The sequence below is a fragment of the Gouania willdenowi genome, chromosome 15 (genome assembly GCF_900634775.1).
Source record: "Gouania willdenowi chromosome 15, fGouWil2.1, whole genome shotgun sequence".
Taxonomy (NCBI): Eukaryota; Metazoa; Chordata; class Actinopteri; order Blenniiformes; family Gobiesocidae; genus Gouania; species Gouania willdenowi.
Window position 1 is genome coordinate 27,783,354 of NC_041058.1, and position 26,550 is coordinate 27,809,903.

General features: G+C 43.5%; 1 protein-coding gene and 1 long non-coding RNA gene across 13 annotated transcripts in view; both read left to right on the forward strand.

The window, feature by feature from the left end:
- stk32c (serine/threonine kinase 32C) overlaps window positions 1–26,550 on the forward strand; it is a 250,272-nt gene that overhangs the window by 183,246 nt on the left and 40,476 nt on the right. For 2 of the 11 annotated variants that reach the window (XR_003675562.1, XR_003675560.1), the window contains exon 16: window positions 19,688–19,851. The exons of 8 other annotated variants lie outside the window; for them this stretch is intronic. The gene's annotated coding sequence lies outside the window, so the exon portion shown is untranslated. Of the gene's footprint in view, window positions 1–19,687; window positions 19,852–20,110; window positions 20,304–26,550 lie in introns of those variants that run through there. One more of the 11 variants, XR_003675561.1, reaches the window with a different exon arrangement.
- LOC114476323 (uncharacterized) lies at window positions 1,436–2,305 on the forward strand. 2 transcript variants are annotated; one of them, XR_003675567.1, is made up of 4 exons: window positions 1,436–1,494; window positions 1,562–1,726; window positions 1,797–1,868; window positions 1,937–2,305. It is a non-coding gene; the product is annotated as an uncharacterized LOC114476323 (long non-coding RNA). The 2 variants fall into 2 exon arrangements; XR_003675565.1 differs by having other exon boundaries at window positions 1,797–2,305.

Genomic DNA, 26,550 nt, shown 5'->3' on the forward strand with positions numbered 1-26,550 from the left:
TCCATAACAGCGATGTAATCAAAACTGCTACTACACATATCTTCAAAACTGGTCATATTCAGTTAAAAGGTCCATGTTAAACACAATAGCATTGACCTTCCTGTTGAAAACACCTTGTGCAGAGGATTGCTTTTTCTTTATTCTTCACAGTCTGCCATTCTGTCTTTTTCAGTGCACTTCCCTGTGGACTTTTTTGTTGACGTACACTTCCGGTGTGCGCCAACAAGATAGAGGTGACCTACTTCCGGTTGTTTGCTGCTATGATTGACAATTTGTGGGATCTTTTCCCTCCTTATGTATTACAACAATTGCAGCATCATTCCAGGAAGGCGCCTTGGTTTTGGTTTGCAATGCATGTTGGTAAGCCTTTAACAATGGGGGGACACCTTTTTCTTAAATAGTTTATACAATTTGTTAATGAAGCCGTCAGGGCCTGGGCTTTTATTACTTTTTAAATTTGATATCACCTGTTTAACTTCCTGTTCTTGGATTGGTTCATCTAATTGTGTTGCTAATGATTCAGGGAGAGTTTTTATCTGGATACATTTAAAAAAAATCTGACATTAGATTGTCATCATTACACTTGTCAGCATTTTTATACAATGATTTATAAAAATTGACAAAGCAGTCCGCAATTAGGTCTGGTTTAGTGATCTTTCGATCACATTTTAATTGTTGGACTATGCTTGAAGACTGCTGCTTCTTAAGCCTAATTGCCAATAGTTTACTTGCCCTATTGCCATTTTCATAGTATTTTTGTTTAGTAAATCTCAAATTACCCTCTATTTTTTCAGTGACCAGGCTGTCAAGTTCTCTGTGCAATGATTTAAGCTGAGCACATTCGCAGTTTGTGTTCTTTTATGTTGTTCTAATAAGTGTATACTGTTCTCCAACTCGCGTTGTCTAGCCTCTTTTTTCTTTTTCTTGGTACTTGCAAATTATGTTATTCAGCCCCTGATATAAGCCTTAGCACAATCCCGCAAAATGAGGTTTGACATCACAGGTGTAGCATTTATCTCCAAATTGGTTTCCAATTCAGTATTTATAAGTATTCAGTATTTTCAGTGTATAATTTTTGGTATCTGTCCTAAGTCCCATGTTACTACTAAAGGTACATGATAAGATAGGGTAATTGGCAAGATTTCAATGTGTTCTATTCTATGTTCTTCATTTTGAGAGGTGAAAAAAAGGTCTATTCTGGAATATGACGAGTGCCTGTGTGAATAAAACGTAAAATCTCTGGTCCGAGGGAATTTATTTCTCCAGACATCTATTAGACCTAGTTCTGCTGATAGTCGTTTTAGAGCTTTGCTCATTTGGAGCTAGTGTAGCAGCACCACTGTGTGTAGTTACCTTAGAGCTGATTGGTTGCGTTGTTGGGCGGGCAATATAAAAGGGGAACTTTGGATGACATTTCCTCATTGAGCTGTCAGCTGAGGGACCCGCCTACTTCCCGGTTTCCCGTCGCCTATCGTTTGCTGATCACCGCAGCAGGTATGATCTGAGCTGCATAAGCAACACCTCACGATCAGGAGCACTTATGTGCTGTTGTGTTCTGTAGCTCCTAGGGTTTTTGCTGTGTTGGAGACTGTCCTTGTTCTCCGCGCTGCAATGCGCATTCGCCTGCAGGGTTTGACAGCTCGGAGCTGTCACTGAGTTTTTGCCGCTCCTCATTCTGCTGCGCTAGTGCACACTCCCCGTTAGTGCTTGTGAAATCACCAGAAAGGTATGTTTTCCACTTAATGTGTTTATTTGACCCCAACGTTGACGTTGCTCCCTTACGTGTTGTTTTATAGTGTAGCTCTGAGCTACCACTGTCTACGCTCCCTCTGTTGCGCTGCTGCGCATGCGTCTTCTGCATATGACAGGTACACACACTCCATGTCTGCTCTGGCTGTCTTCGTTCTTTTAAATTTAATAATGAAATGTGTAACAGGGCTCGTTTATTGGAGCAAGTTGGAGACCACTGCTGTTTTGCTTCACGTCGTTGTTTTGATTGCCTATTCTGGTTCTGTGGAACCCTGTATCCATCTACCCTCTTGTATGTCTGTGATGTGGGACGGACCTGCCCTGTGAATCGTTCTGACGGGCACAGAACGCCTTCCGGCTTCACACCACACCTGTGGTTACCGGACATCCTGCTGGTTTAGTTTAAGTTATTTAATATTATTCTTTACATTGTATTTACTGAGCGCCAACGGTGGTGGTCCTGGTATCTGGTGGAGGGTTTTTTGTTGTGTGCTGTGCAGTCCCTGAGTTGACGTCCCCACGTGTGTGTGCGTGAGTGTTTGTTGCCACATTTTAGGTGTTTTATTTTCCTGAGATCCGCCAACCAGCCTCAGCACTGGTCACTTTTGTTAACTGATTTTATTTCAAGTAAACATTGTTTCAAGAAAAGTATATTTTTGTAATAAACAGATTTTTTAAATTGGAAAACACGTCTAGAGCTCAATTAATTGACGGGCCTGGGTGCCTTACACCATCTTTTCTTTGCTAATTAATAGTTTATTATAAAGTAATTAAAAGAGAAAAACCCATCCCGCCACACTAGTCTGTCTATCCATGTGTGGCGACATGATGCAGTTTAAGTCTCCTTCTAACAGTAATATACCTGAGCTCTTTTGGAGCGCTACAATGAAAATATTATGTATGAAGTTGGGCTCGTCCTCATTAGGAGCATAAATGTTGAAAAGGGAGACCAGCACACCATCAATAACTTAATTAACTAAATTATACCTCCCATCTGGATATTTATGAATGGCCAATGGAGTGAAATTCACCTCTTTTTCTGCCAGACTGATGTGAGGAATAAAACGCGCGCACGCACACAATAGGTCTAACTACCTATAAATAACAATGTGTATAGTCCAGGCTCCTGCACAATTAAGTGAAAAATAGACACATTGTCACATAATAATATTATACATAACTTTGCGTTACCTCAAGTATCATGACAGTCAGTCACATTTTGTCATCCACTGATTGGAGGATGTTTCTCTTAACATAGTCCATGGCTTCGGCAGCATCCACAAATTCCCTTTCCACGTTGTTGTAAGTGACACAGAATCTTGCCGGGAACAGAATCACGTAGCGAACTCCAGGTCGGTTGCGGAGCATCCTCCTGACATCCTTATCTCTGATACATGGATTATTTAATCAGATCCGATGGCTATCTTGTGTGCACTGCGCCGTTTGTTTCACTTTTGCTTGTTACTTAAGTGCTGATCTGATGTTGACCATAACAGTTCTTAATAAAATCAGTGCTTACCACTCAAACAAACGTAAATATGTCATTTCTTTCAGGAAAAACATTTTCACTGTTGGGTTGAATGAGAAAATGCAGCCCGATCCACATTCCAACTGTGACAAGGTTATTTATTTAGATAGGAGATAGAGATCTTTATTGGATTTCTACATAATATGCAGTTTTGAATTTAAATTGTTCCTTATTTAGCTTATGTATTCTAACAATGGGTGTTAACATGCTAATGTTGGTTGTTTTGTCTGCAGCGAAGCGTTAGCCTCTTAGTTTGATCAGTGTTTGTGGTTACTAAGCAGATTTAACTATCAAATATGAAATATATGATGGGGATGATGATAATTGCATTTAATAATAATAATTTATGTTTTTCTAAATCTCAGCATTTTTATTTGCACACTAACTGTTCTGCCTCTGTTATTCAGATTGTTTGTTTCTAAGTTATTTCAGTTGGTTCTGATAAGCAAGCTGTACCTTTAAAAACGCGCAAAATCGGTCGTGTCATTAGACTGGTGAACACTGCTTTGTTTCATTCCTCGTGTGTTCTTGACAAAAACAACTACCACATCTTGTGCTGTTCGTGGCATTGTTGGAATGTAGTGTAGTTTGATGTTTAAAGTGCTCATTGCATCACATTTAGTTGTGAAATGTGTATGTTTTATCAGAGGCGTTGCAACAGGGTAGGCAACACAGGCCTTGGGCCCCGAGCTGAAGAGGGCCCCTAAGGGATGGCTGACAGTCAATTTCAATGACAAAATAATGAAACTGCTTTGAGACGTTGCAGCGACAGCGCATCGAAAATCCCCTGCACGGCGCCTTTTCTGAGTAGTCACTGGCGAGTTGCTAGTAGGGGGCCCCAACAAACACAGATATCAGTGACAACTTGAAACCCCCCAGACACATTACAGTGATACGTCGGGAACCTCCCTAATGGGGCCCCACTATCAAACACACACCGATAAAATGAAGCGGACATATCCCACAGGGCTCATGAAAAGAAGAAAAAAATAAGAAGAGGATGAAAAGGAAAAAATGTGATTGTGGTAAGTGAGAATGCGTAAGATATGTGTTACATTATAAAAAAGTTTGTCCCAGTTAGTCCCAGGTACTTTGTCCCAAGCTCCCAGTCATCCACCCAGCACCAGAAAAGTTAACTGCACATTTAAGTCTGTGTAAAGTGAATTCAGCCTTTTACTTCTAAAAACATTCATAAAGTGTGTTTATATCTATATATTAATCATTCAAATTTGACAGTGTGGTTAACAACATCTGTGGTATGAGAAACTTAGAGCACATATTTATTCTTACTTTACACCCTTTTTTAACAGCTTTATGTTAAGAAGTAGTCCAGCTTTGCTTATACATCATAAGTCTTGTTGCCAATGGCTGTGTACATACTATACATTCATAGACACACAATAAGTTAGTCTTTTGCTGCCAATTATGTTTTCTCCCAGAATAAAGTGTTTGTTGTCAAGTGATAAAACTGATACATTCATAAATGTTCTGCTATAACCGAAATGTTACATTAAATAACATGTTAACATGAAGCATTAAAGTTGTTACTGCAAATTAATGCTCATTAATTATTCCATACATATCTCAAATGTTTAGTGTTTGTGTAGCATGCACATTTATTTACCTTACTTTATGGAAGCCAACCAAATACATTGTGCTCTTTTCTTTTTTCTTCCTTGATGTGCTTTGTTGAAGTTTTTTGGACCACCACCACAACAACACCAACAGCAGCAGCAGACCTCTCTACATGAAAGTAGGAACTTATTTAGTTTAACTTTTTGAAATACATTTTAAAGTTTAAAATATATCATGGGAGCTATCTGATTTAATATGACAACACACATATCTGTCTCAAACAATTGCTTCTTATACTATTTTCTTTCTAGCAATATCAACCTCGGATCATAAGGGGGGTATTGAAGAAGAGTAGGACATGATGGCATCTTCATGCAGCAGCAGCAAAGCATCTAGGGTTGGGCATCGTTTGATTTTAACGATTCTTATTCCGATTCCGGTTCTCAATTTCGATTCCTGTTCTAAACGATTCCGATTCTTTGAGTTGTGCAAGTCAACAGGTCACAGTTTTCACAAGATAATTTTTTAGTTTGAAAAAGCCTTTACACCATTTTTATTCATTAATTTAGTTGATACAGTTTAATAGGGTTGCTGTACTGTAACTAGGGTATTCAATTACAAAAGTCCCCAAGTGTAACTGTAAAAGGGAAACTTGCTGAAATAAAACTACAAAAACAAAAACTCTAAAAAACAAAGAGCTACAGCCCAGGTAGATGTGAAACAAAATAAAACAAACTCAAACCCTGGAACAGTCATGTGACAAATCAATCAACAGTTCTTGTTGAGAAAGATTATTATTATTCTGGATACAGTGGAAACAGAAACTATGAAAATAGTTATATTGGGAACCTATTTATATTGTAGGGAACATATAATATACAAATATGTAATTGGAGTCTAAAGCCACAAAAAAAAACACCACTTTAAAAAGAAAATAGACTAATATAAGACCTCTTTACAGTTATTTGGGTCATTCTGCGCTTGCGCGACTTTTGGCGATGACGCGCTGGTGATGACATAATCCAAGATGGCAGCGGCCCGGACTACAACAACTATTTAATAAAAGCCTTAAAAGTCATGGCTATAATGAAAAGAGTGGATGGACAGAGGCATAAACATGCGGACTTTCACACGGACACACACGAACTTATTAAACACACACGGACCTCCGTTAACGGAACAGGCTTCACCGGACAGCAGGCACTAGGACCCAGAAGCGGATTAAATGCGTCCTCGTACTGCATGTACAGGCTGGAATATCACCAGTTTATCATTTTACCAGTTGTTAGAGCTACTATCTTTACCAGGGAGCAAACATTTATTCTTGGTGATTGTTTTCCGGAGTTTGACTGGGCTTTTTTTTTTACCGGTGATTATCTCCCTTCCGCTCCTCGGTCCCAATTGAAACCGTTGCCACACACACACTCGAGGATCATCTCCTCCAATTCAAAGGTGGGGTCACAGTGAAGGCGACCTTTCTGTAGGTGGAAGATGTCCCCAATATTATTAGGTACATTATGATTCAGATAATGTGTTACCCTAAAGCCTAAAGTAGCTGCCATTATATTTAGTTGCTATGCGTGACTGTCATACATTTTTTGCTTTGGGTGTGTGAGCTGTGCATGGTTGTATGAGCTGTGTATGGTTGTATGTGGTTCATACATTGGGAAAAAAGCCTGCCTCTGTCTTCTTTTCATACATGGCATCCCAATTTATTTTAGCAAGTTAGGGAGATGTCTGCATGTCAGACAAACTGGTGAACTGGTGCTCAGGGTTGACAGTCAGCAGCTGGAAGCCAAGGAGACACACACACACACACACACACACACACACACACACACTGCAGTCACGTTTTGAACGCATCTTATACAAACCCTGCGGAAACAAACAGAGCAAGCAGCGGAAAGAAACTAGTGAGGGCATTTAGGAATCGAAAAAAAGAATCGACATGCAAACATCTTCGTAACAATTCTGGAACCGGTTCTCGGTGCTCACCACCTCCTCACCACCCCCATGACAACACCAGAACAGAAGGTACTCAAATAATAGCAAATCAAATAATATCAGATGATCCTGCGCTGTGGCCAAAGGCTATCGATGACAATGCTCGGTATCAAATTGTGAGGAAAGAACCACTCCAAATAACAGACATGGACTTCCCCAAAGTTCAGAAAACCCACCTCGGGAGATTCACCAAAGAAAATTACAAAATGGCGATGAGAAATGGTTAGAACTCCCCAGGGGGGTCGAGAAACGCCCCTGTGTTTTATGACGTAAGACGATCTCTGACTACATCTTTAGATCATGCCGTCGAGCTGTTCATTTGTGGTCATCTGCCGCCATCTCGTGGCTGTTTTTTGTCATGTTTGCTGTGCTGTTATATAAGGCCATTTCAGATACAAAACGCTGATTTTTTAGTAATATAAAGAATAAATACAGTGGCATGTTGTAAGAGTGAATTAGACTTATATTAATAAATATTTCATGCTTGATAATTAAACCTATCTCTGTTTAGCGATATAACATTATTAAGTTAATTTAATTTTTTTAAATCATTTAGCTAAATTTACAAATGTCTTTTGTCCCTCATTTTCACCTTTTTACCTGTCAATAAACCTGGGCTCAGTCGGGCAACCTGGTGTCCAGAGTCTTGATGTGCGGAAGGTGTTGAGCTTACTGCCTTTGTGTACAGTGTGCCTAAGGAAGGCAGAATACTAACCATTATAATAGTATTCCTGCTTTGTTGAAATCCAATTTGATTTAATTTTGAGGTTTAAGGTTGTGTGGTTTTTTTTCTTTTCCTTGTCTGCACATGCTGTCAAAGGTCAATAATTAAGCAATAAAATAAATTGATTTATTTTATTGCTTAATTGTGACCATCACCAGCCCTCCCTAAGGAAGGGTAAGAAATATTTTATTATAGGGAGGATATAAAAAGGAAGAGCAGTGTTACACCTAAGGGGAGGGGGAGGGGAAAGGGAACCGGGAGGAGAGACTCAAGATAGGAAATAAAAAGGGCGGGGAAGAATAGATAGTTATACAGTGAGGGTGAGATGTGAAGTTGTAGAAAATATTATGCTCATTATGTTGTGTAATCAAGTGTGAAGCTTAGCTATAATGGTGGTGGCTGTGGACAGGGGGAATGAGTGAGTGGTAGTACCTAAAGGTATTTGGGATTAACGTGTCTAAAGTTAAGCCCAGTATGAGTTTTATCCCACATCCCAAGGCGTGCCAGTGCATCGTATACAAGTATATGTGCAAAAACCGTTACTACCACAAACCCAGGAACTGCCCCGGGCAGATAGGGAGACTCTTTCTGCAGCCAGGCCAGCAGAAAGAGTGGGGGCCAAGGAGCGAAGGCGGAGGAGGGGGGGAGGATGAGACAGGGGGACAGAGATCAAGAGGAAAGAGTGGCAGAGAAACACGCAGGCCCCCAGCCCCAAGGGCTACCCAGACGTGCACGAATGGGGCAGGAGAGCAACACCAAACTGCCCAGGAACCACAAGAGCACCCGAAAGGGACGCACGCCCCCGCAGAGGCACCCAAAACACCCCAGCAACTCACTCAAGCCACCCAGGGCAAGGCCACCCCACAAGCCCATGGAGGTCCAGGACTACAGTTAGATCAGTGTGTTATTAAAGAGTGGTGCCTGCAGTTGCTTGCAGGCTAGATCAGCAGGCTAAAAATGAAAAATCAATATTCAATGCAATTAGAAAAGGTGTCCAACGAGGACTAGAGCGGTGTTTTTCTGTTTCTAAAGTCGGGGTTGTGCCAGATTGGAGACAACATGCTAGTTTTTTATTGAACATTTGCAATGTCCAGGGCTTTCCACCAGCGATGGAGGCAGGGTGGAGGCAATCAGTGCATTTTTTTTTTTTTTTTTTTTTCCCGCAGGTATGGCAGGGCGCGGCCCGTACCACCCGCCCCGGCAGACCCACGCCAGGACCGGCCCAGCCAGCCGGCCAGGCCCGCCGGACCCAAAGGGCACCACCGCAGGACAGGGAATCCCCAAGGGCGAGCCCCCGGACCAGACCTCCGTGGGGGGCACCCCCCCACCCCCCAGCCCACGAACAGGCCACAACCCAGCAAGACAGCTGCCCAGGTCCCGCCCCCCACCGGACAGCGCAGGCAACGGGGCAATGCCCCCCCCCAGCGCAAGAGCGACCGGCGGCCGCCACCACAGGAGAGAGGGACCCCACGGCACACAACCGATGCGGAGCAGCAGCCCCCAGCCAAAGGCACAGAACCCACCCACCCGCCAGCCCGCAAATAGCAGGACAGACCTACCAAGTGGCCGATACCGACCTCAACCCCCGGAACAGCTAGAGCCGCCCCCCAGCAAAGAGCACCACCCTGAAGCGCCAAGCAACTCCGCCCCAACCCCGGTGCAGACACCGGCACCCCCCAGCGCGCCCACCCCCCACACCGGCACGGCAAGCCGCCCCGGACCCACACGCTGCGAGGCACGCCCCCAAGGCAACCAGGAAACAAGACAAGCGCCAAGGCCCACCCGCAGGGGAGGGGCACCCCCACGCCCCACCAGGCCGGCACCGCCCGGAGAGACCCCGCAAAGGGAGCCCCCAGCAACACCCCTCCACACCCCCCAGAGACCCACCGCCCCGCCATGCCCGACCGCACCCCCCGATCCCCACACGGTAGCCCAGCCATCAACAGACAAGCCGGGCCCCCACCCGACAGGCCCAGGTGTGTGAATTTACCCACCACCCTGTTATGGTGCCTCTCCATTCCCCAATGGAGAGGCACTTCCCTATCCCCTGAGTGAATGTATGTGTTTAGTGAATGTATGAAGTGCTATTAAAAAAGGGTGGATGGAGGGGAGCGATGCTCCCCATCCAGCCTATGTGTATATATATGTGTATGTGGTGCAATAGCTCCGGTGGGTGGAAGTGGTGGTCCCACCCTCCGGGGGGTGGTGTGTTGAGGTGTAATTAAAATTGGAGGGATCAGTAGGGCAGCCAGAGGTGGGAGTGCCGCCCCCGCGCCACTACGTAGTAGCGCAGGCGGCGGCCCCCTCCACCCCCAGCCCCACCATCCAGCCCCCCAATGGTTGGGTATGTGAGTGTCGTGCAACAAGTGGGTGAGCCAGACCAGCTGGGAGTGAGTGATGTGAAGTGTCCATGTAGGAGGCCTGTCTGGTAGGAGCCCGGCCCGTCCGCACGGCGGGCCACCGGAGAGGGCAGACGGCGCAGACGGGCACACGGCACCGCGGGCCCCAGAGACGCGTCGAGCAGCACAACCGGAGACCCCCCAATCAGTGCATTTTTAAAGCAGTTATGACGTTTGAGGGTCACAGTGATAAAAGGGAGATCAGAGAGTTTAATATGTTTGCAGTCTAGCTGTTCTATTTCTAGTCAGGTGTTGTGGTATTCTTTTGGTTTTAGCCATTCTGTTAAATATAGAATTTGGTTTGCAATGCGTGAAATTAGGGGCTTCCAACCCACCCTCGCTTTTATTTTTTTGAAGGGTTGAAAGGCTTATTTTTGTTTTTTTATTCCTAGCATAGAATTTGCATGCCTTATATGTAGGGAAGCACCAAATATTCGGCCACCGAATATATTGCGGAAAAAAAAGCAACATTCGGCCTTCAGTTTTGTGAGTTAAAAGGAAGGCCGAATAGTAGCATATGACGCAATCAAACAATGTGCAGTGATTTTGAGTTGGAAAACTGTGTGCGGTGCTGCACAACCAGCAGCAGCTCCTCCTTTCCACACACAAATACAGCACTCTCTCCTTACCGCTGTCCGTCGTATGTGACTGCGTAAAAGTTGGAAACCGTCCAATTACACAACCGAGGCCGTTGTTAGCGCTGTGAGCCACAAATCCGCAAACATCCCCATTGTTTCCTTCCCAGTTCACAAGCGATGTCGGATCTGCATAAGCTGGTGTAGCCTTAGCACGCAGTGCTAACAGCTGATGTGTGTAAACAATGAGTCCGTGGCTCCATGCAGTAACTCTCAACACTATCGGCAGAAGAAAGAGTAGTGCAGTTTGCATTTACATATATGGCAATAAAGTACAATATATTGTAATGACCATTGAGTTCATTATGTGTTGTGTTCACTGTGCAGGGACAGCCTGGCCACAAGGAGGAAGCACAGGGTTGGGAGTGTGGCTGCGAGTTAGTTAAGCGTGTTGCCTGTGTTAGAGGCGTGTGTTAGTCTGCTACTGTGAGGACATTAGTGGCATGGGTAACGGCCATAACAGTAGCCCTGTATGCAACTGTGTTTAACCCTGCAAGCCAAATAAAGCCAGTTTGGTTCAACCTGACCCGTCCGGTGATTAGAAGAATAAGCGGACGTTACACTGGTGTCAGAAGTGGGATTAAAACCGGATCGACGCAAGACGCTAACCACTAGCTCAAGCTACCCCCAACAGAACAAGCAACCCTCCACCGGCCAGGACACACAGCGGCCCGGTATGTCTACCAGGATTAAAACTGAGCAGCCGGAGGGTGATACGCAGCCATAGTCCCCTGCTTCCACCGTCAGAGAGGCTGCAATGCTGATGGCTGCTGAGGCCGGATTTCCACCGGGGGAAGCTAGAAGTGGCGGGGAAACTGCGCATGCTCTGCCCGGCTTGGACAGGAAAGGACCGGCATGCAACGCCAGGTCATGTGATGTAAACAAAGATGGCGGCGCCCATGGATTTGAAGCACCGGGGATAATCAAAACACCAAAATTCTCCCTCAGCTTGGGAAGTTCAAGGCCCAATTTGAACTGTTAGCTGTAGCTGCTGGCTGGACAGAGAAGTATAAAGCACTGCAGCTGGCTCTGTGCCTCACTGATGAAGCAGTCCCCTGAGGAGTGGATGGACTATGGTGCATTGGTGGGAGCCCTACAGAGGCATTTTGGACAGCTCAATCAGCCTGCACTGCTGCGTTCTGAGTTCAACAGCAGGCGCAGACAGCCCGGTGAGACCCTGGCTAATGAGATTGAGTGCTTGTGCGGACGTGCCTATGCTGACATGCCACCATCAGTGAGGAAGGAGCTTGCAAGGGACCAGTTCATACAAGCTCTCAGCCCCAAGGACCTACACATCCAGACACAATTGGCCCACCTGTCCACGCTGAGTGAGGCACTGGAGCTGGCTGTGGAGCGCGAGATAGTGAGTGGAGGGACTGAACGATGTGAGGACTCACCGGTGGTGAGAGCTGAGAGGATGACAGGCTGTTGGGCAGAGGGACTGGTTGCCACGCAGGACGCAGCTCAAGTAGCCCCGCCTCATCCACGCAATCCGGATGAGGGCACACGGCGCTGCCCAAGGCTTTGTTGGGGATGTGGCCAGCCAGGTCACCTTCTCAGACAGTGCTCCAAGTTTACACCTGTGCAGGGAAACGACCTAGGTCCCATGTAGGTGGTGGAGTGCGGGCCCGTGAAGCAGACGACCACCGGTTGCCATTGCCACCAGCCGCAATGGAGATAACTGTGGGTTGGGCGCAGGTTGGGGGCTTCTGCCACATTCCTGTGAAGGTGGCAGGGGTCAGGTGTATGTCCCTGCTGGACACGGGGTCGAATGCAACCTTGGTGCGCCCTGACATCCTCCCAATGGGCGTTGCGGTGGAGCCGACTTTGGTTCAGTTAAAAACAGTGACTGGCGATCTAGCTCCAATACAAGGCAGAGGAGTGTTTCTAATTACAGTGGGGAGCCTCTCAACGTAATTTACTGCGTGGGTGGCTGATGTTCAAGACCCATGTATCCTTGGACTAGACTTTCTGCGAGCCATTGGTGGCATGCTGGACTTTGGCAAAGGTTCACTCATCCTCTCAGGAGGGCGGTCTGTGCTACTAACCACCCCTGACAATCTCAAACCCCCCACCTGCTACAGTGGCTGCTGCAGAACTAAAGACTCACATAACAGCTGCTCTTGTTTCAGACCCCACAAGGCTGTCTACACTCACTATTGTTTCCTCCCTGACCAGCGCCCACCAGTCAGTGGACAGCCATCTTTGATGAAGACCCTATGATGTTTGTTGACTGGAAAACATTGTTCATGACCCTTATTGACCAGAAACCCCTCCCTGCAAGTGAAAAAATTTTTTATCTGAAAACTTATCTCACTGGAAATGCATACAAGGCTGTAGAGGGATTCTTTTATAGGAACTCAGAGGATGCCTACACTGGGACCTGGAAGATCCTACAGGAGAGATTTTGGGGATCCTTTTGTCATGCAGAAAGCCTTTCGAGACAAACTCACCAAATGGTCTAGAATCAATGCAACTGACCCCGTAGCACTGCGGGAGTTAGCAGACTTTCTACGAGGGTGTGTAGAGGCTACTACGCACATCAAGGGTCTGGCAATCTTAAACGATTGTGAAGAGAATTGCAAGTTGCTTAAAAAGTTACCAGAGTGGGTTGTGCGGAAATGGAGCAGAATTGTCATGGATTAATTGGATGGGTCAGGTAATTATCCAGATCTTGAAAGTTTCTCACTGTTCTTAAATAGAGAAGCTCGGATAGCCTGCAACCCTATAACCTCTCCACTCCTCATGAGTATGAACACGGAAGAGGAAAGGCCACTTAGGAGGGTGAGAACTCTAAATACTTACACCCAGCCTAAGAATTCCAACAGAGAGATGCAAGCTGCCTCAACAGATCAAATCAGACCACCATGTTTAGCTTGTAAAGAGGAGATGCATGGTATTGCCAGATGCCCCATATTTATTTCAATGACTTTGGAAGAAAAGAGAGCTTTCATTTGGGACGAGCGCCTTTGTTTTGGGTGTTTAAGAAAGGGACATGTGATCAAGAACTGTAAACGGCGACAAACCTGTGCCTCGTGTAGTTGTCGACACCCAACATGCCTGCACGATGAAGGGAGACCAAGGCCAGTTGAAGCCACTGAGGCAGACTCATCCCCCACAATTATTTACAGAGGTGAAGAAGTTCAAAGTGCTGTATCCCATGCATCTATTCAGCCTGCACCAGCTACCTCCAGTAAAGTGCCAGTTCTGGTGTCCTCGGTACAAGAGCCACATAAGAGAGTTCTCATGTACACATTACTTGACACGCAAAGTGATTCAACGTTTTTTCTTGAAGATCTGCTTAAACACTTGAATGTCGACCCTCAGCCAATAATGCTGAAGCTCAGCACCATGACAACAACAAACACGATTTTGGCAAGCAACAGCGTTCAAGGCCTACAAATCCGGGGTCTCTATTCTGTAAAACACCTCAAAGTAAGACAAGCCTACACGTAGAGTTTTATCCTGGTGGATAAATCCTACATCCCATCAAGAAAGACACTATCACAGTGGCCTCACCTCAAACATCTGACAAACAAAATGGCCCCGCTTCAGGACTGTGAAGTTGGATTGCTAATTGGTTATGACTGCCCATCAGCGTTGGCCCCACTGGAAGTCGTAACGGGGGGAGAGGATGAACCAATAAAAGAAATTCCAACCCCACCAATGACGGACATTTTAAAAATCTTGGAGTTAGATTTTAACGAAAGAACTTATGAAGATAAACAAGTCTCCCAAGATGATGCCCACTTCAAACAGTTTCTCAGTAACAACATCAGACAGAGGGAAGATGGACACCTTGAGATGCCCCTCCCCTTTAAGAACAACAACCCACCTAAACTCCCAAATAATAAGAGACTAGCCATTCTTTGTCTACAATCCAATCCACTTTATTTATATAGCACATTTAAACAACAAAACGTTTCCAAAGTGCTGAACATGCGACCACAACAATAAAACCAAAACAATACAAATGAGCTCTGCCACTAAATGAGTATAAAACAATAAATAAAAATAGAACAGTTTAAAAGAATAAATATAAATAAAAACACATTAAAAACTATAAATAAGAATAAAATTCAAAAACATAAAATAAAAGACACAGAGGACCACACAACTTACGCGGTGCTAAAAGCCAGAGAATAAAAGTGAGTTTTGAGACGAGATTTAAAACACTCCACGGTGGGGGCCGTACGGATGTGGAGGGGCAGAGCGTTCCACAGCTTAGGGCCGACAACGGAAAACGCTCTGTCCCCTTTAGTTTTACGGTTCGCCTTCGGAACCACGAGCTGGAGCTGGCCCTCAGACCTCAAAGCGCGCGGGGGTCGGTAAATTTGGATGAGGTCTGTGATATACTGAGGGGCCAGTCCATTCCAAGCTTTAAAAACAAACAATAAAATTTTAAAATCAATTCTAAATTTAACAGGGAGCCAATGCAAAGAAGCAAGGATTGGGGTGATGTGTTCACGCTTTTTGGTCCCTGTTAAAAGTCGTGCCGCTGCGTTCTGGACTAACTGCAAGCGGTAAAGTGCCTTTTGGCTGATGCCCGAGTAAAGTGCGTTGCAGTAGTCCAGACGGCTTGAAATAAAAGCGTGCACGACTTGTTCAAAAAGATTAAATGATAAAAAAGGCTTAACTTTGGATAAAAGACGAAGATGATAAAAACCCGATTTTAAAACGCCATTGATCTGTTTATCAAATTTAAAATCACTGTCTATGGTGACGCCAAGGCTGGTGACTTTGGGATGCAAATACTTTTGGAGTGATCCCAAGTCTGCGAGGGTACATCCAAATGCCATTATTTCTGTTTTTCCCTCATTCAGTTTTAAAAAATTCTGGGCTAACCAAGCCTTGACGTCACCCAGACAATGGAGCAGGGGTGTCAGGGGGCTGTGGTCATTCTTTGCAATGGGCATGTAAATTTGACAGTCATCTGCGTAGAAATGGTAAGACATGCCATGTTTCTTGAAAATCTCTCCAAGTGGGAGGAGATATATCGCAAAAAGAATGGGACCCAGGATAGATCCCTGGGGGACTCCACAGTGAAGTGGGGCAGAAGATAAAGTGGAGTCCCCCAGCCTGACGGAGAATGACCTCTCCGACAGGTAGGACCTAAACCACTCCAACGCGGTCCCCCTGACACCCGCGCAATCTCTTAGGCGATCTAAAAGAATTGTGTGGTCGACTGTGTCAAAAGCAGCCGTCAAGTCTAAAAGCACTAAAATGGCAGAACCTCCAGAATCAATCATTAAAAACAGGTCATTAAAAACCTTTAAAAGTGCAGATTCAGTACTGTGCAAAGCTTTGTAGCCTGACTGATATGGGTCTAAAGTGCCATTTTCATCTAAAAAAGGTTGCAACTGTGCAAAAACGCATTTCTCTAAAATTTTCGATACCAATGGTAGTTTGGAAATTGGGCGATAATTCGCCAAATTTGCAGGGTCAAGGCCAGGTTTTTTAATCAAAGGCTCAACTACAGCTTTCTTACAAAAAGCTGGCACTATGCCAGTAGCCAAGCTGCTGTTGATGATCTCCCTAACAGAAGAGCCAATGGTGTCCCAAACCTCTTTAAAAAAGCGAGGAGGGACCGGGTCTGTGGGACAGGAGGAGGGTTTAAGTTTTTTAACTATCCCTGTGAGCACAGACAATGACACAGACTCAAACTGACAGAAAACAGCTAAGCATTGGGTGGATACACAACTCCACACTGAAAAGGGAGATATGTTGGCCCTAATAGCAGCAACCTTCTCATTAAAAAAGGAGAGGAATTTTTCACAAGTTCCACTTGTCATCTCCAATGAAGTGGACGGACTCGGATTAAAAACAGAACCAATCGTTTTAAAAAGAACTTGAGGCTTACTGACATTATTCGAGATCAAGTTAGAGAAATATTGAGTTTTTTCAGCTTTAACAGCACTTTGATAGTTTCTCCAGCACTCTCTAAGAATCTGGTGCGAGACCTCCAAGTGGTCCTTCTTCCACCTCCGCTCTGCCCTCCGACACTCACGCCGAGCTGTGCGCGTAGTGTCATTGAGCCACGGTTCCTGCTTTGGCTTAGGACATATGGCTCTGAGGGGAGCAACACTGTCCAAGACTTCAGAGCAGGTGGAAGTGAAAGAGTTCATCAATTGCTCGGTGTCCATAGATGCAGCGGAGTTTAGATGATCCAGAAACGATGCAGTAAAAAGAGGAGAAAAAGCAGCGGCCGTGTCGGGCTTAATAACACGACCATGACGCACGCCAGACAGCTTCACCTCCAAGTCCAAAATAAGATCAAACATGACAGGGCTGTGGTCAGAAAACACGGCATCTCCAACAACGACATTGTTCACAGGAAAACCACAGGACAACACAATGTCTAGCGTGTGCCCGTGCACTTGTGTGGGGCCAGTGACATGTTGCGTCAGATTAAAAGCTTCCACCAAGTCCAAAAACTCTCTGGCCATGGGTTTAGAAGGACAACATACATGCACATTAAAATCTCCGACAATTAAAACCCTGTCATAACGCGTGAGCACACAAGCAACAAATTCATAAAAGTCTCTAATAAAATCCTTGTTGTGCTTCGGTGGTCTGTAAATGACAGCGCACAGTACTGGGTCAGCCTGTCGCAGCTCAAAACAGCTCAGTTCAAATGAAGAAAAAGACCTCTCAGATACCACTTTGTGATAAAAGCAGTTCTTTAAAACAGTAGCTATACCTCCGCCACGACCAGTGGTTCTCGGTACGTTGATAAAAGTACAGTCTGGAGGTAATAACTCTGAGAAAGCAGTAGACTCACCGCTGTTGATCCAAGTCTCTGTTAAAAACAGTACATCCAAATCGCACGATGTAAAGAAGTCCTGGAGGATGAAAGTTTTATTCGCCACAGACCTCGCGTTCACGAGTGCGCACCTCGTAGAAGCTGTAGTAGCCGCCTGAGCTACCCAGCTCAGCGGCCTGAGGTTAGCCGGGGACACACCGTCAGAAACCCGGAAAGAAGAGCGGCGAGGGCGCAGCGCGCAGAGATCCTCCCGTTGTCCGATAATGGGCACCAACCAAGCGCCAACTGGAGCGAGTGTGCGTTGTGAGACATAGCGGAAAAAACAGTCTCTGTAATCCCATGGAAGTTCCGAGGACCACACCGCGGTGGGAGAAAGAGCCAACCAGGCTTTCAGCTTCACGAGCCGACCGGATCGGACTCCTCGGCGTTTACGCTTCCTGGGCAGCGGCGCATTCACCCTGAGGAGGTGCGCAGGCAGGTCGGCCAGGTAGAATGAACCTGACTTGTTGTTTGCATCACGAATGGTACACGATTGCACCGTTTCTTTTATTTTTAGCAATTCTTGACAATTATACACCAGCAGTGAGTCGATGGTCCTTGTAACAGATGTTAAAATCAGCATAAAACGAATAAAACTGAGCAGAGCCAAGCGGCACACCAGACACACCGGCGCCATCTTGTCAATGTCTGAAAAGAAAGTTAAAGACAAATAAACTGTATTACAATCACTACAAGATGTGTATGGAAGAGATGATCAGCAAGGGTGACCCAGAGTTGGCATCTACACCAACGGTTGGAGAATCTGTTTGGTATCTCCCTCACCACGGGGTCTATATCACCCAAGTAAACCAGTGAAACTGAGAGTTGTTTTTGACTCCTCTGCACGGTTTCGTGACATCTCCTTGAACGACAAGTTGCTAACCGGACCAGACCTAATCAATTCACTGGTGGGAGTCCTCTGTGGCATTAGAAAGGGGACTGTAGCCATAATTTGTAATATAGAAAAAATGTTCCATCAGTTTCCTGTTACCCAAACATGTCGCAATTACCTGAGATTTCTATGGTGGGAGTTGGAAGATTTGTCTACCGATGCATTTATAAACGCCTTGAGGTGCTTCATCAGTATCAGAGGGACTGTTCAGCATCTTCATTGTGATCAAGGTCCAAACTTTGTGGGAGCAAGAAATGAGTTGAAAACAGCACTCAAGCAATGCAACACCAAGTCCTTGGAGGCCTTCTTAAGTGAACAACACTGTGATTTTGTTTTCAACTCCCCCTCTGCTCGTGGCATTTGGGAACGCCAAATTCGCACCATCAAGAATGTTCTGAATGTCACTCTGAGTCAGTGCCCAGGCCGACTCGATGATGCCTCGCTTAGAACATTGTTCTACAAGGCAATGTCTATTGTCAACATTCGCCCGTTAACGGTTGATGGACTTAACAATCCCATGGCACTTGAGCCCAACCGCCTCATTATGATGAAGACCAGAGTTGCACTGCCACCCCCTGGAAAATTTATGAAAGAAAACCTGTACGCAACAAAGAGGTGCGTAGAGTCCAGTATCTGGTAGAACAATTCTGGAGTTGGTGGAAGAAGGAATACTTGATGAATATCTCTACTCGACAAAAATGGCATGTACCACAACGTAATTTGCGGGTCACGATCACCTCCCAAGGAATCAATGGCAGCTAGCCCGAGTAGTCTCCCCTGATAGCGACGGGTTAGTCGTCGAGTCAAGATTAAAACGGGAACATGAGCTGAGATTAGACCGTCGTGAGACAGGTTAGTTTTACCCTACTGATTATGTGTTGTTGCAATAGTAATTAGTAATCAGAGATTAGTGCTCCTCCTCGAGAGTAATTGACGGTCGTGTAGCTGGTCTTTAGTGATCAGTGGCAAGGGGCGGAAATCCCACAGGAGTCAGAGTTGAGGTTTCTTTTGATGGGATTTGGTGGGAGTGTAACTGACCCCTGGCTCACTTATTAGGAATCTTAAACAGTGCTTTTTTTATGTAGTTTGGACGTGTTTCTCTTATGTTCAAACTGTCGATTTCATGTGCAGTTACCTGTTGTCTCCACTGGGCATCAGGATCCCTTGTCGGTGCTCCTAAACAGCATGGGTTTTAGGACCCAGCAGCAGGCTTACTTGTGCAGGGGGGATTAAAAGGTGAGCAGTGTTTTTCCATGTATGAATAGCAGTAGCAGCTGTCAGCAGGAGAGGGTAATCGATCAGCCAAAGCATTGCCGATAGAGACACTGAGCTGTGAGCAATAGCAGTGCACTGAGAGAGTGGGATCATGTCCTCCACAGGAGCGGTGCATTAGGAGATCGGGCTGTCAGTGTGAGCTGTCAGATTGAGCTGTCAACGCAAGGAGTGTGCTCAGACACGGTGTGATCTGTGAAAGCGGTGTGTCGGCAGACTGGTCCCTACATAATGAAAGATTCCTTTTAACGCCCTTGGTGAGCGGAATGAGGTATGTTACACATCGTTTATTTGGCCCTTACTGCAGATGAAGTGGGTTTGAGTTGTGTTGTTGTAAATAAGTTGATGCATTTATCCACTTTGTATATTTCTTAAATATGAATGTTTAATTAAAGGTTACAATAATGAGGATTGACAATTACTTGTGTCCGGTTTACAGGATTAAAATGATTAAATAAAGTATGCTTATTTATTGTTTGCACTGTACAAAACTATAAAATAAATAACTTATATTGTGTATTGTCTTGTAGTTTTGCTCTGCTATGCTCAACATCGAATGAAAGGGCATCGAGAAGCATCAGTCGAGACTCCAGCATCTTGTTCTTTCAACCCAAGGGCCGTTACATAGGGGGATTACATTTTAAAAGCAAGCAGAATATACATCAGTGCATCAACACACAGTGCGCACACACGCAATGAGACACTTCACGGCAGTTCACCACAACAAAAGAACACGTAAAACAAGCTGTGACAATGTTGTGATAACGCAAACAGCGCGGCCACCGGGCGCTTGTCTGGAAACGGACCAATGTGTCCGTGGCGTGACTCAGACCAGCTGGATTTAATACATCTGATCACTGAAGAGATTTCTAAGCAGAGTTGATGGAGCGGTACGTGTTTTACGTTTCTGTCACGTCATCACTGTAGTACCGTGGGACCCCTACACAACTGAAGCCACAGTGCTGTCAGTGCACATCTGAACTTTATCATGACTGTGAATGGTCCGCGTTGTAAAGATTATCTCTTGATTGGAATAAATTAAACCAGCGCGCAAAAGACATGTACACAGAGCAGTGTGTGCGTTAGATGCTTGGATAATAAATTAAACCAAGAAGCTGATTTTCATCAATAACTTCAATGCTCTTTGTGTTTTAGTTAGACAACATATTTAATGTGACTCTCTTCCAACAGCTCAGGCAATAATAGGCCTGTACAACATTATTTAATGTATGAGTGAGGATTTAAGTGAAACATGATGCAGGAGTTTCCATTAGGGAAGCACCCAAATGAAATTTTTTGGCCAAAACTGAAATACCAAAAGAAATTATTGTGCAAATTATTTTTCCCCCATTGTATTTCTGGCTCTGAATGTGTACTAATTACTAAAATTAAAACATTGCCATTGTATACATTAGTATTAATGCTTAAAAGAATATTTCAATAAAAAATATGAAAATGTTTATTTAGCATGGACATTCCAACAATGCACAATATAAAATAAAATAATTAAAAGTTTAACTTGAGCCCACTCATACATTAAATGTATCTGATTACAAGTTTTTTAATATTCTGTCACATATTACAGTTACATGTTTTTGTATACTGATTACGTAACACTGTTACTTGTAATCAGTTACTCCCCGAGCCTGCTAATACATAGCGACTGCAAACAGGAATCGTGTGAACAGGTATCGACTAGTCAGCCTGGACATAATGACCCTGCCCACAGCAAGTCATTGATTTGACATTGCTTTTACCGACAGCTTGAGTCATGAAGTAAAAGCAATGTCAAAAGGCAAATGGAAAAGACAAAGACAAAACAGAAAAGGCAATGACAAAAATGGAAAAAACAATGACAAAACAGAAAAAGCAATGACAAAATGGAAAAAGCAAAATGGAAAAAGCAAAAACAAAATGGAAAAAGAATATACTACATTTGTATATTTTTTCATTATTGATTCTCTTTATATTTCCATATTTTTATTATTGATTCTCTTTTTATTTACAAATATACATGCATTTCCTTTTAATTTTGGCACTCCTGTGATTCCATACTCTAGCTGCAAGAGGAACACAGAGAAGCTCATAGTTCGGGACTTACAGAGTATTTCAAATGCAAAAAGACGCAAATAAATGAATGCAGTGAGTGAAGTGCAATTCATCAAATTTGGAATTGTTTGCAGTGATTGTTTTAGCACCGGAAAATAGTATGACTGACTTACATACGCAGAGATCCGCTGCAGTAAAGTTCACACAAAACACAGCGAAGATAGAAAAAAAATGCACCAGTTAACCTTTCTAGTATAAGAAAATAATTCAAATAAAACAATAGTCAATAATAACAGCCACTGAATGAGAAAATAAAGTGTGAGTAAAGTGTATGTGTGAGGGAGAGAAAAAGCTTCACACCTGCAGCGGTGCGTTTGGAGTCTTGTGAGGCTGCGGTGAGGAGAGGATGGTGCTGTACGTGGAGCTCTGTCACTATGGACGCACCGCTCCAGTGATGTTTTGACAGTCAAACTCTCGTGTTGCATTGATGAAAGGAGCATCAGGCCAGAATCAACTTATTAGATGTTTGTGCAGCAGACAGAGAAGTCCATCTGCCTCAAATTTAACTTCCTCAAATGTCATTGTGTGCTTGTGCGCACTGATGTCTCCACATTAAACGAACAAAACGCTCATTTAAATAGGGCAGTCTGCACCACTTCTGCACGCGCGCTAATCATTGCTGTAATCTCAGTGAATTCCTTACAGCAGGTGAGGAAACTGCATCACCAAAGAATCTGGGGAAGCAACAGCAGCGGTACACGCACTGCTGCTGCTGCTTCATAGCTAATGCTCTGCAGAAGCCTCATAATAACCATAAAGTTAAAAGGAAAAGTAGCAAGTTTAACCACTTCTCATTTAACACGAACAAAGAATCGTGATTCCAATTGAATCGTTTCTAAAACAAAACGTTACACCCTAGTAAACACCGTACGTGCCTGCGGGGTCATGTGTCACCTTAGAACCTCTGAACATGCGGGTCACTTCAGGGTTGCATTCTGTTCATACTCCAAACTGATTGAAGATGCATTTAATATGTAATATGAAAGATCACACAAAAAAAATCCAAATTGTGCATTAAGACCTGGAGTGTGAACACAGTGACAGTGTGTAGCCCAAGATGTAATGGTAATTAACGGTATTTAGATCAGCTGTACAGCGGAGTGATATGATTCGTAAAGAGTCCCGGTGCTGTTGCTCTATATCAGCACTCTTGGAATGTCTGTTGTCCAATCAAATTAATTGGTAGGAACTAACTGTTTTATAATGAGAAATATTTTAAGAGTAATGATAAGAAGGTGCATTTTATACAGGACTACCTAATTTTATTAGACTGATTTGACATACAGGACAGTGTTGGTTTAATATGTGCCAAGGTGAAAATTCCTATTTTTATTTTTTTTTAAAGGAAGGCAATAGTTGCCAGATCTAGAGGTTGAGAGTACTAGAAATATTGCACGTTTGCATCCATGTAGAACGTGCAATAGGTTATTTGACTGATATGCTACCTATTGATTATCTGCTTGCTTAGTAGGGGTGGGTATCGCCAGGTACCTCGCGATATGATACTGTCATGATACAGCAATTCTGCAATAATTGATATATTGCAAGAATTTGAATCCATGATACATTATGATATCTGTGTCATTGAAGAAATTCATTGGAGTAATTTGGTCATTTCAAAATGTTTATTTTAATTTTATTTCACTTCTGGACGGCCCCGAAATGAAACCTATTCAACTTTTGACCTTAGGGTGTGAGGGGGCGCTAGCGCACCATCAATATCTATTTCACTGCACAGCTCCTCACCCGAGCAAGAGTCACGTGTGCGGCCACTCCTCCTCCACTTCCTCCTGTGCCATGCAATCTTTAGCTTCTCAAACCAGGAGCTCTCTGAATAGATCATTTGAAACCGTCAGCCACTGGTGAGTCTTTTGCAAACAACTTTCCCATTATTTAAACCATAAAACTGTTGCTCAATAACGCGCTGTTTCACTAGAGTCGGCTTTGACCTCAACCTGTTCAATACTCCATCTGGAAAACTGCAGATTCTGTGTGGTGCCGTGCATGGAAGCTAAGCTCTGACCACTCGGTTCGAAGGTAAAAAAATATTTTTGTTTTTAAAAAAAAGGCAGCCGAATTGTAGATAATACTTTAATTTACTTACTCACTCGTAGTTTGGAGCTTTACATTTTGTTTTGCGCATTTTGGTTGTTTTTCTGATTGGCGCAACTATGGAGTTTGGTTATCAGCGTCTCAAACATTTCACGGAACACACACACGGTATTTATTTATTTAAATATACTAATACTAAATGAGTAAAATAAAACACAACAAATGCACAAAAAGACAACTGAAAATTAAAAAATACACATGACTCCAAAAAACATACCTTACAGAAAAAATACGAAAATGACTCAAAATACACAAAACTAAATATTTGTACAAAAATACACAAAATATTAACACAAATGCACAAAACTACACTAAAAAAGATACAAAAATACACAAAATGACTCCAGAATCACACTGCAATGGCAACAAAAACAATAATTATACAAAAAAATGCACAAAAACGCAACAGAAAGATACAAAAATACACATGACTCCAAAAAACATAATTACAAAAAATTAAATAAAAAAAAACAGCAAAGATTTATGCACCAAAAGACAACAGAAAGATACACAAATACACATGACTCCAAAAAACATACGTTACAGAAAAATACACCAAACAAAAAAATATAAGTGATGATGACGACATGCACATGTCCCATAGAATTAAACCAGGAAAATTGCACCCGCAAATATACCCTTTATGTTCCCACATGAATGCATACTTCCGACGGGCACTGCACTAGTTTTTACTAAAAAACAATTGTAAAAAACCAGAAGTTTTGCAGTGTGGTAGATGGAAATCAGAGTGAGTAGGCTTGTTTGAACATGTGGGTTTTGAGACGTGATTTGAAGATGGTCAGAGTGTCAATGTTTTGGATGTAAGGTGGGAGGGAGTTCCAGAGGTGGGGGGCAGAGCGGCTGAAGGCTCTGAACCCCATGGTGATCATGCGGACCGGAGGGATGAGACGGCTGAAAGAGGAAGATGATCTGAGGGTCCGATTGGGTGTGTTTATGTGTAGGAGTTCAGTGAGATACAGAGAAGGGAGATTGAAGGTTAGGAGGAGAGTTTTGTAAGCAATGCGGTGTGTGATTGGGAGCCAGTGGAGTTGTTGGAGAACAGGGGTGTTGTGGTGGATGAAAGGTGTTCTGGTGATGATCCGGACTGCAGCATTCTGAACCAGTTGTAGTTTATGTAAGGACTTTTGGGGGAGACCTGAGAGAAGGGAGTTACAGTAATCAAGACGGGAGGTGACCAGAGAGTCGACCAGGATGGCAGTGCTGGATGAGGTGAGGGAGGGACGGAGGCGGTTGATGTTTTGAAGATGGAAGTATGCAGACCGAGTGATGTTATTGATGTGGGTTTGGAATGACAGAGTTCCGTCGAGGACGACACCCAGACTCTTAACCTGAGGGGAGGGGGAGACGGAAGAGTTGTCGATGGTGATGGTGAAGCTTTTCGATTTTGTGAGAGTGGACATTGTCAATCAATTTCACATGAATGACAGCCAAGTAAAATGAAGTGTATACTGCACAGTAGCTCTTAACACAGTCACACGCACACACAGTGTACATTTGTAAATACCCACTCCTCACCTATTGTCTCATTGTACTGTGTATAAGTACTGCATGTATCATGTATATACATATATTGTTTTTGTCATGTCTTGTATGTTGCAATCTAAAAAATAATTTTAAAAAACTGATATTTGGTGCCAGTTTATCGATAACGTACGGCAAAACAAATTATCGCGATATATCGTTATAGCAATATTTTTGGCACATCACTACTGCTGAGTGCTCTCAACGATATCCCAGCAGTAGGCAGTAGGCACCGAGAGACCCCTAGAGACCCTGAAAAACAGGAACAAGCGGATCTGAAATGGATGGATGATAGAAAAATTAGTTGTTGTTTAGCAAATGTGCATTGTTCCATTCACAAAATGTATGTACGTATAACATGAATGGCTTTATTAAATAGACCTGTAATTCTTATAAGATTTGACTTTATTTCTACACTGGCATCATTTTGTATATAATAGTTAGTGACAGGAAAAGCAGACAAAAACTCAAATCATTTTTACACACGCACGCGGCTTTATATTGTGTAGCTCAAACAACTACAACATGGTTTTAAAAAATATATTATGTGCGACTGGTTTAACAGTTTACCCCTCTATGTAACAGGAAGTTTTTGTAAAAAAAAATTTCAACTGATAGTGTTGTTTCACACAATTCCTTCTCAACTTTTTCTTTATTCTGGCATCTTACCACTACCATGAGCCTTAAGGAGTACGTTTAAGTTTAGTTTTTCCCGATTGTTCACACACATTTTCTGAATGTATGTCCCATACTCTCAGAACTCTACACGCAAATCCAAAATAACACACACAATGGGCAAAACCCTTCAATTATCCTGCATAATGAAACTTTACATTCAAAATAGTGAAATATCTTCTCAAAATTGTATTTTGTTTTCAAATGACATACACAAACCATCATATGAATAGACGTTTATAAGAACCAGTTGAACACTGATGTGCTCAATGTAAAACACTATGATGAATGGAAAACACTTATTCTCCATTCATCAGAATGGCTTAGACCTTTTTTTGTTAAGTGTTACACTTACTACAGACAGTACATACATAAGTGTGTTATAAAATATTTGAGAATATTGTATTTATACTCAAAACACACAAATACAAAATCAAATGTATTTAAATGTTTCCCACAAAAACATTTAACACTGTACATTCCAGCAAACACAAACTTGCACATACAAAACAAAAGATTTTACTGTATACAG